This window comes from Gadus macrocephalus, chromosome 4 (assembly GCF_031168955.1).
Source record: "Gadus macrocephalus chromosome 4, ASM3116895v1".
Classification (NCBI taxonomy): Eukaryota; Metazoa; Chordata; class Actinopteri; order Gadiformes; family Gadidae; genus Gadus; species Gadus macrocephalus.
This window is the reverse complement of record NC_082385.1, coordinates 6948355-6954354: the sequence shown is the minus strand read 5'-3', so window position 1 is coordinate 6954354 and position 6000 is coordinate 6948355.

Here is a 6000-nt window from a genome sequence, read left to right as displayed (position 1 = left end):
TATATTATTGAATAGAGGCGAGCATATTTTCTTATTGCCTGTAGTGAGCATACTGCTCAACTATTCAATGATGTGCAGTGAATACGTTCTACATGTTTTTGTGCAGTGAACATTTTATTTGCTGCTCTATGCCAAACACCTCAAAGGATCTGATCAATTAAAAGACACCTCCTGCTTTCTCCAGCATCCTTACGATTCATCCACACCAGAATACCAGGACTTGGTAAGGTCGCATTGGCCTCGCCTTGTTCTGCCATGTTGTGATGCCGAGGACCAAGGCCCCACACCACCACCCCAGCCCCCCGGAAGGATCCAACCGACCTCTCAGCTCCCTGTTTTAAGGGCCACCGTGGTGTGCGAGGGGCCTGCACACACACTAGTGCCTACACACACCCTCGTAAAGGGAGGGTCTCTTTTAAATGATGGCAAACATTCACTAAATGTTCGCTAGTTTCCCAGCACTTTTTTTCTCTTGCTTGTTTCCTAATTTGTGCTCAGGAGGGTTCCTAACTGAGAGAAGTATCTCTTCCCTCAACAGCAGTTTCAGTTGAGGGAAGGGCCTCCTTACAGTCCTCCACAGCAGCGCTGGAGCCCCTCCATGCTTTGTCTTGCGTGGGGCAGCTTTCTAGATGTTGAATGGGTAACAGGTGTATCCCTTGAAGAGCAGACCTTGAGGGCTAGCCTTGGTGAAGGTCTACCGGCTATTCTGTAGTTTGATTTAGCATTGGATTGTTGTATTATAATGCTTGATTACTGTGCACTGTATTTTTTGTATTATTCATGTTTCTTATGTTATTTCATTCATATAATTTTGGTACGTAATCTCAGATTGTATTGGTGTTGCAGCCTGGAATGTAGACCGGAAACCTTGATGTGATTTAGTTGCAATATCCATCTATCTGTCTGTCTGTCTGTCTGTCTGTCTGTCTGTCTGTCTGTCTGTCTGTCTGTCTGTCTGTCTGTCTGTCTGTCTGTCTGTCTGTCTGTCTGTCTGTCTGTCTGTCCTTCTGTCTTTCTCTCTGTCTGTCTGTCTGTCTGTCTGTCTGTCTGTCTGTCTGTCTGTCTGTCTGTCTGTCTGTCTGTCTGTCTGTCTGTCTGTCTGTCTGTCTGTCTGTCTGTCTGTCTGTCTGTCTGTCTGTCTGTCTGTCTGTCTGTCTGTCTGTCTGTCTGTCTGTCTGTCTGTCTGTCTGTCCGTCCGTCCGTCCGTCCGTCCGTCTGTCTGTCTGTCTGTCTGTCGACAATAAAGCACAAATTCAATTAAGGAAGTAGCATTGCAGCATGACTGTTTAAAGCTGTATAATTGTATATCTAATTTTGCAGTATGAATAAGAAAAATATATAGATATATGACTTTAAACCAAGACTAAACACTGTTTATAAAAAAAAATATCTTACCTGTTTATTTGTGGTCTGACTTCTGTTTCTCTCATGCCTTTCTCTCATGCCATTTCCTTTTTGTTCCATTCCTGAGCGAATGAAACGTGAATCCTTTTCTCTCCGGCCACCAGTGGACTTCAGGTTTGTTTGAGAGCGAGGATTCATGTATAACTCATGCATATCTCCCGGACATCCACGTTCTCTTAAGCCCCACCTCCGCTAGATAAAGGGTCAGTGTGTATTTTAGGCAGTAGGTCTAAGTAAGTAAGCACAGTACCGGGGGGGTTTAGAGTCACTCAGCTCCCAAAGACGTTTACACTCTCTGTCCTCAGAGAGGCCTGCTGTGTGAACACATGGCCTACGTAAGAACACAAGCCCAGACACACAGGGAGGAAGAGGGTAAAGAAAAGATGAAAAGAGAGAGAGAGTGCCAGCCAGAATGTCGTCACAGTATCTAAATTTGGACCTTTCGGATCCCCTGAACACTTTATGCAATTTGAATCTATGCTGTGTCATTTGTGTGTTACTTTATTATCGAATGGTGAAATCCGACAAAATAACAGTCAAATATATTATCACATATAAATTGGAGTATCCAACCTATGTGACAAAATATCAATATGTTAATTTTCTTTCAACCTTTTTATTTATTTTTTCCTATTATCTATTATCTATCTATCCATCCATCTAACTAGAATAATTTCCCGATACAGGAGAGATACATATGGGAAAATAACCGTGCCAGCTACCCTGACCACGCTGCAGTGAGTTCTTCAAGTGAACTCTAAGAATAGTCCCTGGCCCAGTCCGTGGCAATATGCATTGAAAAAGCTGAAAACACAACTCATATGGCGATGAGGACAAACCAAACCAGTTGATGTTGCATGACCAACTACGTTTTGCATAGTAAATATATTTTTCGTTTATTTTATTATTTTTGTATTTTTTTAGATATTGAAAAAAAAAATATATATTTATCTATGTAGCTAAGCCAGACTGCTGCCCACACCCCAGTCCAGTTATCCACAGTGCTCCGAGACCGGAAATGACGTCACAAGTGCAACTCGGAAGGCTGCGGCCTCTATGAATTCTCTTTTTTTGCACAGGAAATTCCCTTTCCTAACGAGATGATCCAGAAGTACTTGAATTCTAAAAAAGGCTTAGGAAAGGAGCCTCGATGCATCAGCAACATGCAACATGCAGCAACATGCCACCGACAAAGTTTACCGACTTCACGCGAAGACGCATGAGAGACGCGGTAAAGCAGAAGAAGAGAAAAGAAGAAAATACAATTGATAATAATGGATACCAATTCCAGAAACCTATATTATTTGAATCAAAATTAATTCATTTATTGCTAGTAATTAAAGGGAGCCATTTGCAGTATTGTTTTTATCGTTAGAAACCATATTTTTATCATTAGGAACCATCATTTTCCCCTGAGACGGGAGAGAGCCGCATCTACCTCTGACACTGCCTGCTTTAAATGACGTAAAAAAGTGTCGATTTTTGCGTCATTTAAAGCAGGAAGTGTAAGGGGGGGCTCTAAAAACTACAAGCACATTACAGATCAGTGCCAGTGGCTGGGATTTAGGGGTGTATGATCTAAACAGTATAGAGAGCACACCAGTGTGTATTTGCGCTACGGTATGGATTTTGACGTTTCTTCCCCCAATTCCTTCTCCACCATGCCGGGTGCAAACCGCACACGGCTGTACCCGGGAATTACATTCCGCACCCTACCAGACCCGCTATAATTTGATGCCGACGCCCGACCCGCACCCGAAGGAAAACATTAAATGGAACGCTGGGTAATTACACTATCTGGTGTTTGCCATGGTGGTTTAGATTGCTGTGCAAAAAAAGCCCATCATCCACTGTGGACGGTTTTAGTTGACTCCTCCGCTCCTGAAAAACATATCCAGACCAGCGCTGTTCAGGCGTCCGACCCAACCCGCACCCTTGTCCCACACAGTATTATTTTTCACCCGTTTCATCCAAATTGTGCGGGTCACCCATCAGGTACCCGAACCCTTGCAGGACTCTGGCCGAGATAACCCCCACTAGGAATCTTTACTTGTTCTGGAAGTACCAGAGACGTCCGAGAACCCGACGCAGTCTTTAAATCCTAATATCATCTGGAGGCGCACACAGCTTTTGGCCGTGATATTATATATAATATTATATTATATAGATACCTATATAAATATTATATTATTTAGATATAGAGCTCCGGGAGTCCGCAAACGGCAACAATCACTTCTCCTCCATGCTGCAGTTCCTTCTGAACTGCAGGGAGTGAACGCTGATTGGCTGTTATGTTACGTCCCTCAGGGGGTGAACGCTGAATGGCATTGTAGGAGTTGTCGTCTTCAATCCACAAGCGCCAAAAAGTCACTGCCTGCATTTTCTCGGGTCAAGAAGTCACCAAATTAGATATTTATGTTACTATTCGACTACATATATGACCCACTTTTAATACAGATTCATGTCAGGTGAAATTGTCATTTAAGCACACAATATACACCGTAAGAAAACAAAATGCAGACAAAATATTTAAGAAAGACTACTGGGCGCAGTTAATTTCAATATCTTAAGTTGAGCCTCTTTTTTTCCACATGTGAGTTGAGATTCAAGTGGCCTAAAATATTCCCGTTGGCCAATTCAAACCTAGGTGATTCTCACTGGTGGCGACAACCTGATTGAAATCAATACGACAAGAACGCATGGATCGAAAGAGTGCTTATTGTAGTAGAAAACTGTAGTTCCACACTAGAGACGCTACAGATAGCAATTCTCGCTGTCGCGCAATGACGTCGGTTAGGACAAGTGGAGTAGAATTCATTTTAAACAGTGCTGTCTTTTCCTATGTTTGAAAGGAAGCACCTTTTCATCTCTACTTAACCCAATGACTTTTTCGACAAAGGTTAAAGAAAGGAGCCATAAAGAGATTTGACTATTCGTAGCGGCCCCTGGTGTCCGAGGCATCTGGATCACACCATTAACTTGATCGATGTTTTCTTTCATCATTCGCTCGGTATCTCACTATGGGACACGCCCCTCGCGCTGTCCCCCAGAAGCAATTTTACACTACGCCAGTCGTGACTGGCCAACAGACGTGATGTCTGCTCGCAGAGGAGGGACTCCCTCCTACTACATAAGTCCCGTTGTCACGTCATCTCTCCAGCCTTTAACCTCTTCGCTCCTAGAAGCAGCGCTCGGACGGAAGGTTTAGACGGCCTAGCAGACTGTCCTTAGAGCGGGCTCCCCCCTCGGTCACCAAACGCCAGCCTACATCACTACATCTGACCTCTGAGAGGCTAAAGCTAGACTGTCACCATACAGTAGCTGCTGGTACCCATCTCATGAGGACGAGGAGGAAATTCCTTTGCCCCCGTGCACCAGCTCCCCGAAACCCGGCCGTCAGCATGGACCTCCACGAGGCATGCAAAGGGGCAGCTGCGAGGCTGAACATCGAGTGGCCTGAGCCCCCGGTGGAGACCGCCCCATCTCGCTACGAGGGCAAGCGACTCCCAAAGGCAAAAGCCTCAACCGTCGCTGCTTCCAGCCTTTCCAGAGTGAATGGATGAAGCTACCAGGTCTTGGAGCAAGCCTCTCTCAGGGTGTTGGATTGGGCCGGTATGGAGGAAAAATGGGTTCTCCCACCTGCTTCCGGTTGAACCACTGCTGGCGTCGCACCTCCACCCCACGCAGAAGTCCGCCATGACCTCGGCGAGCCCTACACTGCCGTCCAAAGCGACTCCTTCCAGTCGTCACAGGCCGATAAGGGCTACAAGGCGATGGCCACGACGGTGAGGGCACTCAACACATCATTGCTGCTGCTACCTTACGAGGCAGAGTTGGAGGTCAACAAGTCAACGTCACCCGCCCCAGCCCTGTGGGATGAGCTGTGCGTCGTGACGGACCTGTGCCTGCGCCTTCACAGGAGTGCTGTCCAGGCGTCCAGCTGCTCTGATGGTCGCCCAAGAGAGAGCACGCTGGTTGAACCTGTCCAGTGTCTTTCTGAGGCAGAAATCCCAACTCCTCAACGTGCCTGTGGACCCTCCTCCAAGCACACAGTAGTGTATGTGGGAGGAGGCGCCAGGTGGCCGTGCGGCTCCTCCGGCTACTCAGGGAGCCTTGAAGAAACGGCGCGCCGCCTAGGGCGCTGCGGCCAGGGCGGCACGGCAAGCCCGGCCGGACGCCATCACCGTCCCCCCTGGATGTTTCTTCCCAAACCCAGTTCCAGGGCGGTTACAGAGGGCATGTTCAAAGCCCTGCAAAAGGCGTGCAGAAGGGCGTTCGGCCTTCACAGTTCACGACCAGGCAAAGAAGAGAAGGGTCGGACCTGCAGAGCGCTCGTTGGAGCCGCAGCTGTGTCTCACAAACACATGCGAGTCCCCCTTCCCCAATAGAATGTTTATCAAAACATTTTGCCAGCGCGCATCTAGGTACCGAGCCGAGGGCACAGCTTCACGGGAAAACAGAAAAAACGAACAGAATGCAATAAAACGGTGCCTGGTGGGCATGAGCTCTGGTGCGCAGCCCACCAAGCCCGTTCGGCCCGGCACGGCAGCGAAAACAATGAAGCTGGGGCCGCTGTCTGGCCGGGCTCAACCGTGG